The sequence below is a fragment of the Vicia villosa genome, linkage group LG3, assembly GCF_029867415.1.
Source record: "Vicia villosa cultivar HV-30 ecotype Madison, WI linkage group LG3, Vvil1.0, whole genome shotgun sequence".
In the NCBI taxonomy this organism is placed as follows: domain Eukaryota; kingdom Viridiplantae; phylum Streptophyta; class Magnoliopsida; order Fabales; family Fabaceae; genus Vicia; species Vicia villosa.
In genome coordinates this window covers 53,937,877-53,946,203 of record NC_081182.1, presented here as the reverse complement: position 1 = coordinate 53,946,203, position 8,327 = coordinate 53,937,877, and the positions used below count along the sequence as shown (strand labels likewise).

Below are 8,327 nucleotides of genomic sequence, written 5' to 3'. Positions count from 1 at the left end.
TTTTAGTCTTATGATTATTTAAATGACTTTAGATTTTTGTTTTAGAAAATGTAGAATCAAAGAAGAATAAAATAATCCTGCAATAAATGTAATACCACTAAATAACGAATTGCAAGTTAATATTTAAAATGTTTCAAAATCGAAACAAAATGCATGAGAAGGGAATCACTACATTGATATTGTTGTGTTATATAAAATACTAAGAGACGATAAACCAACAACCGACCTTAGCTCAGTTGGTAGAGCGGAGGACTGTAGTTGGTGCTGGAATCCTTAGGTCACTGGTTCGAATCCGGTAGGTCGGATTTTTTTAATAATTTTGCTACAGTTTTCTTTAGGGGTGTAAGTGGGTCAAAAAAATCCAATTAAACCGACAATCCAAACCAAACCAAACCGAAATTAAATCGATTATTATTGGTTTGGTTCAAAAACCGAACCAAACCAATAAAAACCGATGTGGTTTGGTTCGGTTCTCGGATTTAGTTTTTAGGAACCGCCAATCCGATGAACCGAACCAATGAAAATAATGACGCTCTAAATATTTTATTCTACCCATCATTAAACTCAATTTTTTTATCGGTCCAACCATTATCCATCTTTGTTTACACTTCCTTCCTTTAAGCAAAACACATATCTAGAATCAAACTCTAAAGCATAGACAATAGAAACCATAAGTCACAAAAGTTATGCTTTCACAAAACTGCTGCTCTTGCTGCCCACAACTATTGTTCCTTTCACTACTGTCATTATGATATGTTATGGTCGTCTTCTTCGTATTCAATTTCTCTTTGTTAATTTTCATATATTTTTGTACCTTTTTTTCTTCTTTTTCTTCATCAAAACTCATTTAGATCTTGTTACAAAATAGTTTTGATGTGTGTTTGAGGTGTGAAACATGTTAATGAATGTGTGTTTTGTTATATTCTATATGTTAAGCTTTGAAATCCCTTTCCAACTTTATGATACTAAGTGTTAACTTTTATATTTGATAGGAAAATTATTTCATAATGCAAAGGAAATCATGTCACTATTTCGTATGGAATAAGAGCAACTTGTAATTTGTTTGAACAAAATAGCATGAAATAAATTATTTTAAAAAATAATAGTATAAAATACACCAAAAAATACGATAATGGAGAGAATATACAGATGAATATAATGTTTAAAAAAATAATAGTATAAAATACACCAAAAAACACGATAATGAAGAATATACGGATGAATATAATATTTTAAAAAATAAACATTGTAAACCGATCAACCAAACCAAACCAAACCGAACCAAACCGGTTAGTTTGGTTCGGTTCCATTTTTGAAAAATGTTGAAAACCGAACCAAACCAAACCGATGGAAATATCATTGGTTCGGACCTTTTTTCAACCAAAAACCGGTCCAAACCGATCCGATTACACCCCTAGTTTTCTTTGAGTATGCAGACAAGTTGGTTCTTTTTATATTACTCTTTTTATTTTCTATAATTTTTCTCTTTCTATTTTCCCCCACTTCTCCTTTATCTTTTTATTGTTTTTAAAAAAAAAACTTTTTTCTGTCCTCTTTCAGTTTCATATTCCAAATCTAAATTATATATTTTCTAATTTTCATTTATATTTTATTCTATTATTTTTATTAGTATTTTTTCATCTCTTTACTTATTATCTCATTTCTATTAATTTTCTTTTGTATTTTCATTTTTAATGTTCAATATTTTGTCAAGGTGTAATATAATAACACATTTCATTATGGATGATTAACATGAATTATCCAAATTTATATTGATTTATAAATAAATAAATAAGAATATTGTTTAGTTGGTATTTGTTAATTTGATTAACGAGTTGTTAGTTTAGGCTTCAATCCCGGTCTCACACTTGTAAATAAATTCTTAAACTTATAAGTTAATTTTAAAATAATAAAAAAATTGAGTGGATTTTTTTTTATTGTGACATCTCGAGTTCAAATTTAAATGAAGTTGTTCAATTTTTATTATACTATAAAAGTTGTAACCTAAAATGTTTGTGAGTTTTATCTAAAATTTTTCAAACAACTCAATTTGAATCAATATAGATTAAAACTAAATTATTATATTTTTTAGTCACTTAGTATAATTAATTCAATTATGTTATTTAAAATGTTTTAAAATCAATTCTATTTTTGTTGAAAACTTTGAAAACTCTTATACGTAATTTTTTAAAAACCGATAGTGTATTCAACCCCCATTTTCTAGACTCTTATATGTCACCGTATTCACAAAAACAAGTCAATTATGGTATTGAATAAAATGGTTTTAATGAATATAGGTCTAAGAAAGCAAGTCCATTGATATTGGGAACTAAGGAGCTCCCATCCAAGATTAACCATTGTTACTTTATTGATGTCTCTAAGGGACCTAATGTCCAAACTTTCTTCAAGAGTATGAGTACTAACCTTATGCAAAGCCAAAATGACAATTTTCTTGCTATTAATATCACATGCCCATATGAAAATTTTCATCCATTTGTAAAAGGTAAATCAACATTCTGTGAATGACACTTTTGAAAAATTTAAATTTTTTAACAAGAGAAAGAAGAAAAGTCTTCAAAGAGTTCAATTTAGATTTGATGTTCTCAACAATAGATTGAATATAGTTAACTTTATGTCTGTCTTTTAAAATGGGAATCCCAAGATAATGAAAAAGGTAAACCCCAACCTTGAATCCAAACATATCAGCAAGTCTGTTTAATCTATTATGGTTGATGGATCCTCCAAAGAAAACAAGTTTAGCAAGATTAATAAGTTTTCTTGAGATTACACCAGATATAGTTGATGAACAAGTTAAAGCGACTTCTTACATTAAGGTTATTATCCTTGCAAACTATAATGACATCATCTACATATAACACATGCAAAGATATTTGGCTATCTCAAGTGCTGTTAATTAGAGTTAACTTCCCATAATTGACCAATTTTGTAATGAATCTACTAAACACATCTTCAATAAGACAAAATAAGATAGAGGATAATGGATCACTTTGACTAACACCCCTTTTGGAAAGGAAAAAACGCGCATTCTTATCATTAACACAAATAGAGATCATGGAAGATTGAAGAATAGTATGAATCCAAGAACAGAAAGGTAGTTATTTTAACATTAACATGGACATCACCAATGAAATTTTTGTTCCATCCTCTAAAAATGTTTTTTAGTTTCTTTAATTTTTTAGAAAGAATAGGCATAAAATAACAATAATATTTATTAAGAAATATGATTGGACCTAACTCATTTTTAAGCACATGTTCAGGTCATATGTTGTCTGATATGAGACTCTTAATACACCCCCTCACGCCCAAGACTGGACATCTGGAGCATTGAAATAAATGGTGGGTGCCCGATAACGGAAATATGATAACAAGTGACCCACTGGATATTAAACCAGACTCTGATATCATGTAAAGAAATGTGATTGGACCTAACTCAACCCTATAAAACTGGCTTATAGGACGAGGATTACCCCATTTATAAGCACATGTTCAGGTCATATATTGTCTGATTAAGACACTTAACAATATTGACTATTCCAACTATCTTGTTGACCTTTGCACAATTAGGGTGGACCATATTTTTATAAATCTAAAGGGAGCAACATGCCTGGTATTATTAGGCTTGTAATTAAGTGTAAGACTAAAATGATCAGAGCTACTTCTAGTAAGGGTTCAATAGGAAATGGAAGTCCAATTATCAATTCAATGATTATTACAAATGGCTTTACCAAGTCTTTTTAAATAAAATTGTTACATATTATTTTATTGGACCAAGTGAAGAAAGAATATCTAGTTTCCAAATGAATTAGATGGTTGACATCACTCTTAGCTTGAAAATTATTTGAAGACATTTGAGAGGGAGAATTGTTACCCTCTATATTTATGAGAACCAATACTAATGTTGAAATATCATATAAAACACCATAGAATAGTTACCATGCAAATTTTATTATTTAAGTTATTCCATAGCTCTCTTATCTTAATGAAACTAGTAGCCGCACAAATAAAATTAGTTCTATAATATGAATTATTATGAGTGACCTTAAAGGTGGCATGTTGGTCAGAGGTTTGCATGTTAAGATGATCAATAGATCACCTTAGCAACAATACATGATCAATAGATCACCTTAGCAACAATACGATAATCCTAACTTCCTTCAGTAACAAATTTAGATATTAGAGAAGCATGCTCTAGGAATATCAAATTGGGCAATAAACATCTTATCCAACTTTTATGCATATCCTCCATCCTTCAAACCCTTCTTCTAAGCAAGGTTCGATGATTACTTCCATCAAATGCTAGTTTCAAGTGTGCACGCTTGCTTCATAATGCGCCAAAAATTGGACAAAACAAAGCGATGGAGGACATACAAGCCATGATGAGAGGGACGTTTGACAAGCAATAGTAGGAATACAATGAAGTGATGGCAGCGATGAATAAGATCCAGCGATTTCCTGAAGATGATGAGTGATTTAAGCGTTTCACTATAATGCTAGTTTTTGTTTTAGTTTTTATTTCCATTTTATATACTTTATTTTTTCCAATCTAGTAGTAGTTTCTTTTATGTTCTCCCAATATGTAAGCTTAGTTCTTTGAATAAATGAATGAGTTTGTTATTGTTTTTTCTTTCAGTTAATGATGTGCGGACCTTACTAGTGACAATATGAAAAGAAACAATAAAAAACAGAAAAAAATAAAAAGCATAAAAAGTTTATCATTACCAAAGTTTTAGATCCAAAGAGATAGCTAAAGAAGAAAAGGGAATCCATCTCAATTGTACTCAATTTGATTAAAATTATATGGATTGGTTTAGATTAGATTTTAATTTTTTTTTGTAATAAAGCCCAAAGCAAACCAAATCGAGAAATAACAAATTGATTTGAGTTGGATTGATCGGATAAATTAAAAAATGTAAAAATATTTGAAATAAATAACTCATTTTATGAATTAATTTTTTATAATAATATAAAAAATATAGTATTGATAGTGTCCAATTATTAATACTAGACTAGTAATGTTTCCTTAATAAATTCAAAAATATATAACAAGAAAAACATCTAAAGTAAAGACTTTTGAATTTATAATTAATCACTTGATTTAATATGATAATAAACTAGTGTCTTACCCGTGCGTTCGCACAGGTATCCGTCATTTTCGCAAGATTAAGTTTTGGGTAAAATTAATAAAGTTATAAAAATAGTAATATTTTATTTGACAAATTATAATGAAGGAAAAATTTTAAAATCGCAAATTCACAAATTATAATGAAGAAATATTCAATCAAATTATATAATTCAATTAGTGATAATTATTTAATATAATTGATTAAACTACAAACTATTAGCCCAATCTCAAACTATCAGCTAAGGAGAATCGACTATTTTTGGCTAGCTAAGTAGAAAATTAATTATTTTGGCTCAATTATAACTACAAACTATCAGCCCAATCTCAAACTATCAGCTCTCTCTTATAGGCCAATGAGAAACCACTACAAACTCCATTTATAATAATGATTAATTCAAAATACATAATTAATAGAAAAATACATTGACCAGTTACTTCATGTTCCCGTTAATATTCATTATTTTGATATGTAACTTCGTATTCCCGTTAATATTTCAAATTTCTTCCCGTTAATTTTCAATATTTTGATTAGTAACTTAATGTTCTTGTTAATATTCATTATTTTGATCAGTAACTCCTTGTTCCCGTTAATATTCATTATTTTGATCAATAAGTTCGTGTTCCCGTTAATATTCCAAATTCGTTTCCATTAATATTCAAAAAATTTATTAGTAACATAATGTTTCTGTTAATATTCAAAAATTTATCAGAAACTTCGTGTTCCTGTTAATATTCAACATTTTGTCAATAACTCTGTGTTCCCGTCAACATTTATTATTTTGATCAGTAACTTCGTGTTCCCGTTAATATTCAAAATTTGTTCCCGTTAATTTTTAAAATTTGGATAAGTAACTTAATGTTTCCGATAATATTCAAAATTTTGATCATTAACTTTGTGCTCCGATTAATATTTAATATTTTAATCAATAACTCCGTGCTCCCGTTAATATTCAATATTTTGATCAGTAACTCCGTGTTCCCAGTAATATTCATTATTTTTATCAATAAACTTCATTTTCCGTTAATATTCAATATTTTGATCAGTAACTTCATGTTCTCCTTAATATTTAATATTTTGATCAGTAACTTCGTGTTCTCGTTGATATTCAATATTTTGTTCAGTAACTTCACGTTCCCGTTAAAATTCAATATTTTGATCAATAACTTCATGTTCCCGCTAATATTCATTATTTTGATCACTAACTTCGTGTTTCCGTTAATATTCCAAATTTGTTCCTGTTAATATTCAATAGTTTGATTAATAACGCCATGTTTCTGTTATTATTCAATATTTTTAGCAGTAACTCCATGTTCTCGTTAATAATATATACTTTGCTCTGTAATTTAATACTCACGTTAATATTCAATATTTTAATTACTAATTTCATGTTCTCGTTAATATTCAATATTTTGATTAATAACTTCATGTTCCCGTTAATATTCAATATAGTTTGATCAATAACTTTTTTTCTCGTTAATATTCAATAGTTTGATCAATAACTTCGTGTTCTCGTTAATATTCAATATTTTGATCAGTACCATTATGCTCTCGTTAACATGCCATTTTTTTATCAGTAGCTTCATGTTTCCGTTAATATTCAATACATTTAATATTTTGATCAGTAATTTAATATTGCCTTTAATATTCAATATTTTGATTAGTAACTTCATGTACCCATTAATATTAAAAAAAAACTATTAATATTCAATATTTTTATTAATAACTACATGTTCCCGTTAATATTCAATTCTTTTATCAGTAACTTCATGTTTCTATTAATATTCAATATTTTGATGATATTTTTAAAACAAAAATAAATTAATTTTAACATTGTTTAAAAATATTTAATGATAATTAAAATATTTTATAATAACAAAAATCTTAAATTGACAAATTATAATGAAGAAATATTCTATCAAATTATATAATACAATTAATAATAAATATTTAATATAATTGATTAAACTCAATTTCCAAATCAAATATATTATTCCATATATAAAAATATTTGAATCAATAGTTAATTATTCCTATATATAAATATTTTTGTTTTGGAATTATTTATAAAACTATTTAAATCAATTGTAAACTTATTCTCGTTATTATTCAACATTTAATTAAATGTGTTAATATCAGTACCATATGCGCGTACCATAATTACCCGTGTGTATCCATAATATATTATTTTGTATTTGGATAGAATTGACCCCATTAAAGTTTTAATAGTAATATTTCAATTATATTATATTATATATAGATAAATATATATTGATTATTGATGAACTTGTCCAGTTAAAATTTTAAAATTTATAAATGACAAACAAATTGTATGATTAATAAAAAATATCATACAATTTTGATATTATTTATTCATATATTACTTATGTTTCATTCTATTACTATGTATTTATACATTACTTATGTTTCATTCTATTACTATTTATTCATACATAACTTATGTTTTATTCGATTACTTATAGTTATTAACACCCATAGTTATTCATACAGTACTTATGTTTCATTCGATTACTTATGCTTATTAACACCCATAGTTATTTGTAAATATGCTTTTAAAAAAATAGTCAATAGATCTAATATATTTATTTTATTTAATAATCTCTAAAAAATTTCATTAATATATATATATATATATATATATATATATATATATATATATATATATATATATATATATATATATATATATAAATTTCAGATTTTATATTTTAAATAATTTAGTAGTATTAGTAAGAAATCTTATTAAAGTGAAAATAGAAAATAATAGTTAGTTTTTCTATACAGAGAATGACGGTGGCACATGTTGTATTTTAAATATTTTGAAAATATACTTTATTTTTATAATAATAATTATGCATTTTTTATCAAAAAAATCCATACATAATATAAAAGCAATGATATGCCTAAAACACTTTATTAAAATATGTATCTAATAATATTTATCCTTTTGTTAAATGATAACATATGAAATTTGGTTTCAAAATTATGTTAATAAATTCATTATTTTGGAAAGTTTCTATTAAATAATTTTGAAGGAAATCAAGTGAGATAAATTATTTTTATTAATTTTTAATAATAATTTGATTCACTCAATTTTTGGTGACACAACATCAATATAATTGGAGTACTAAATATATTTGTACGTATTTATTTTATACCAATTAA

At 26.1% G+C, this 8,327-nt stretch overlaps 1 non-coding gene across 1 annotated transcript; it reads left to right on the top strand.

Annotated features, from left to right (window-relative positions):
• The first annotated feature begins 221 nt into the window (after window positions 1–221).
• Window positions 222–305, top strand: TRNAY-GUA (transfer RNA tyrosine (anticodon GUA)). Its single transcript is given in 2 exon segments — window positions 222–258; window positions 270–305. It is a non-coding gene; the product is annotated as a tRNA-Tyr (tRNA).
• Window positions 306–8,327: the final 8,022 nt, after the last annotated feature.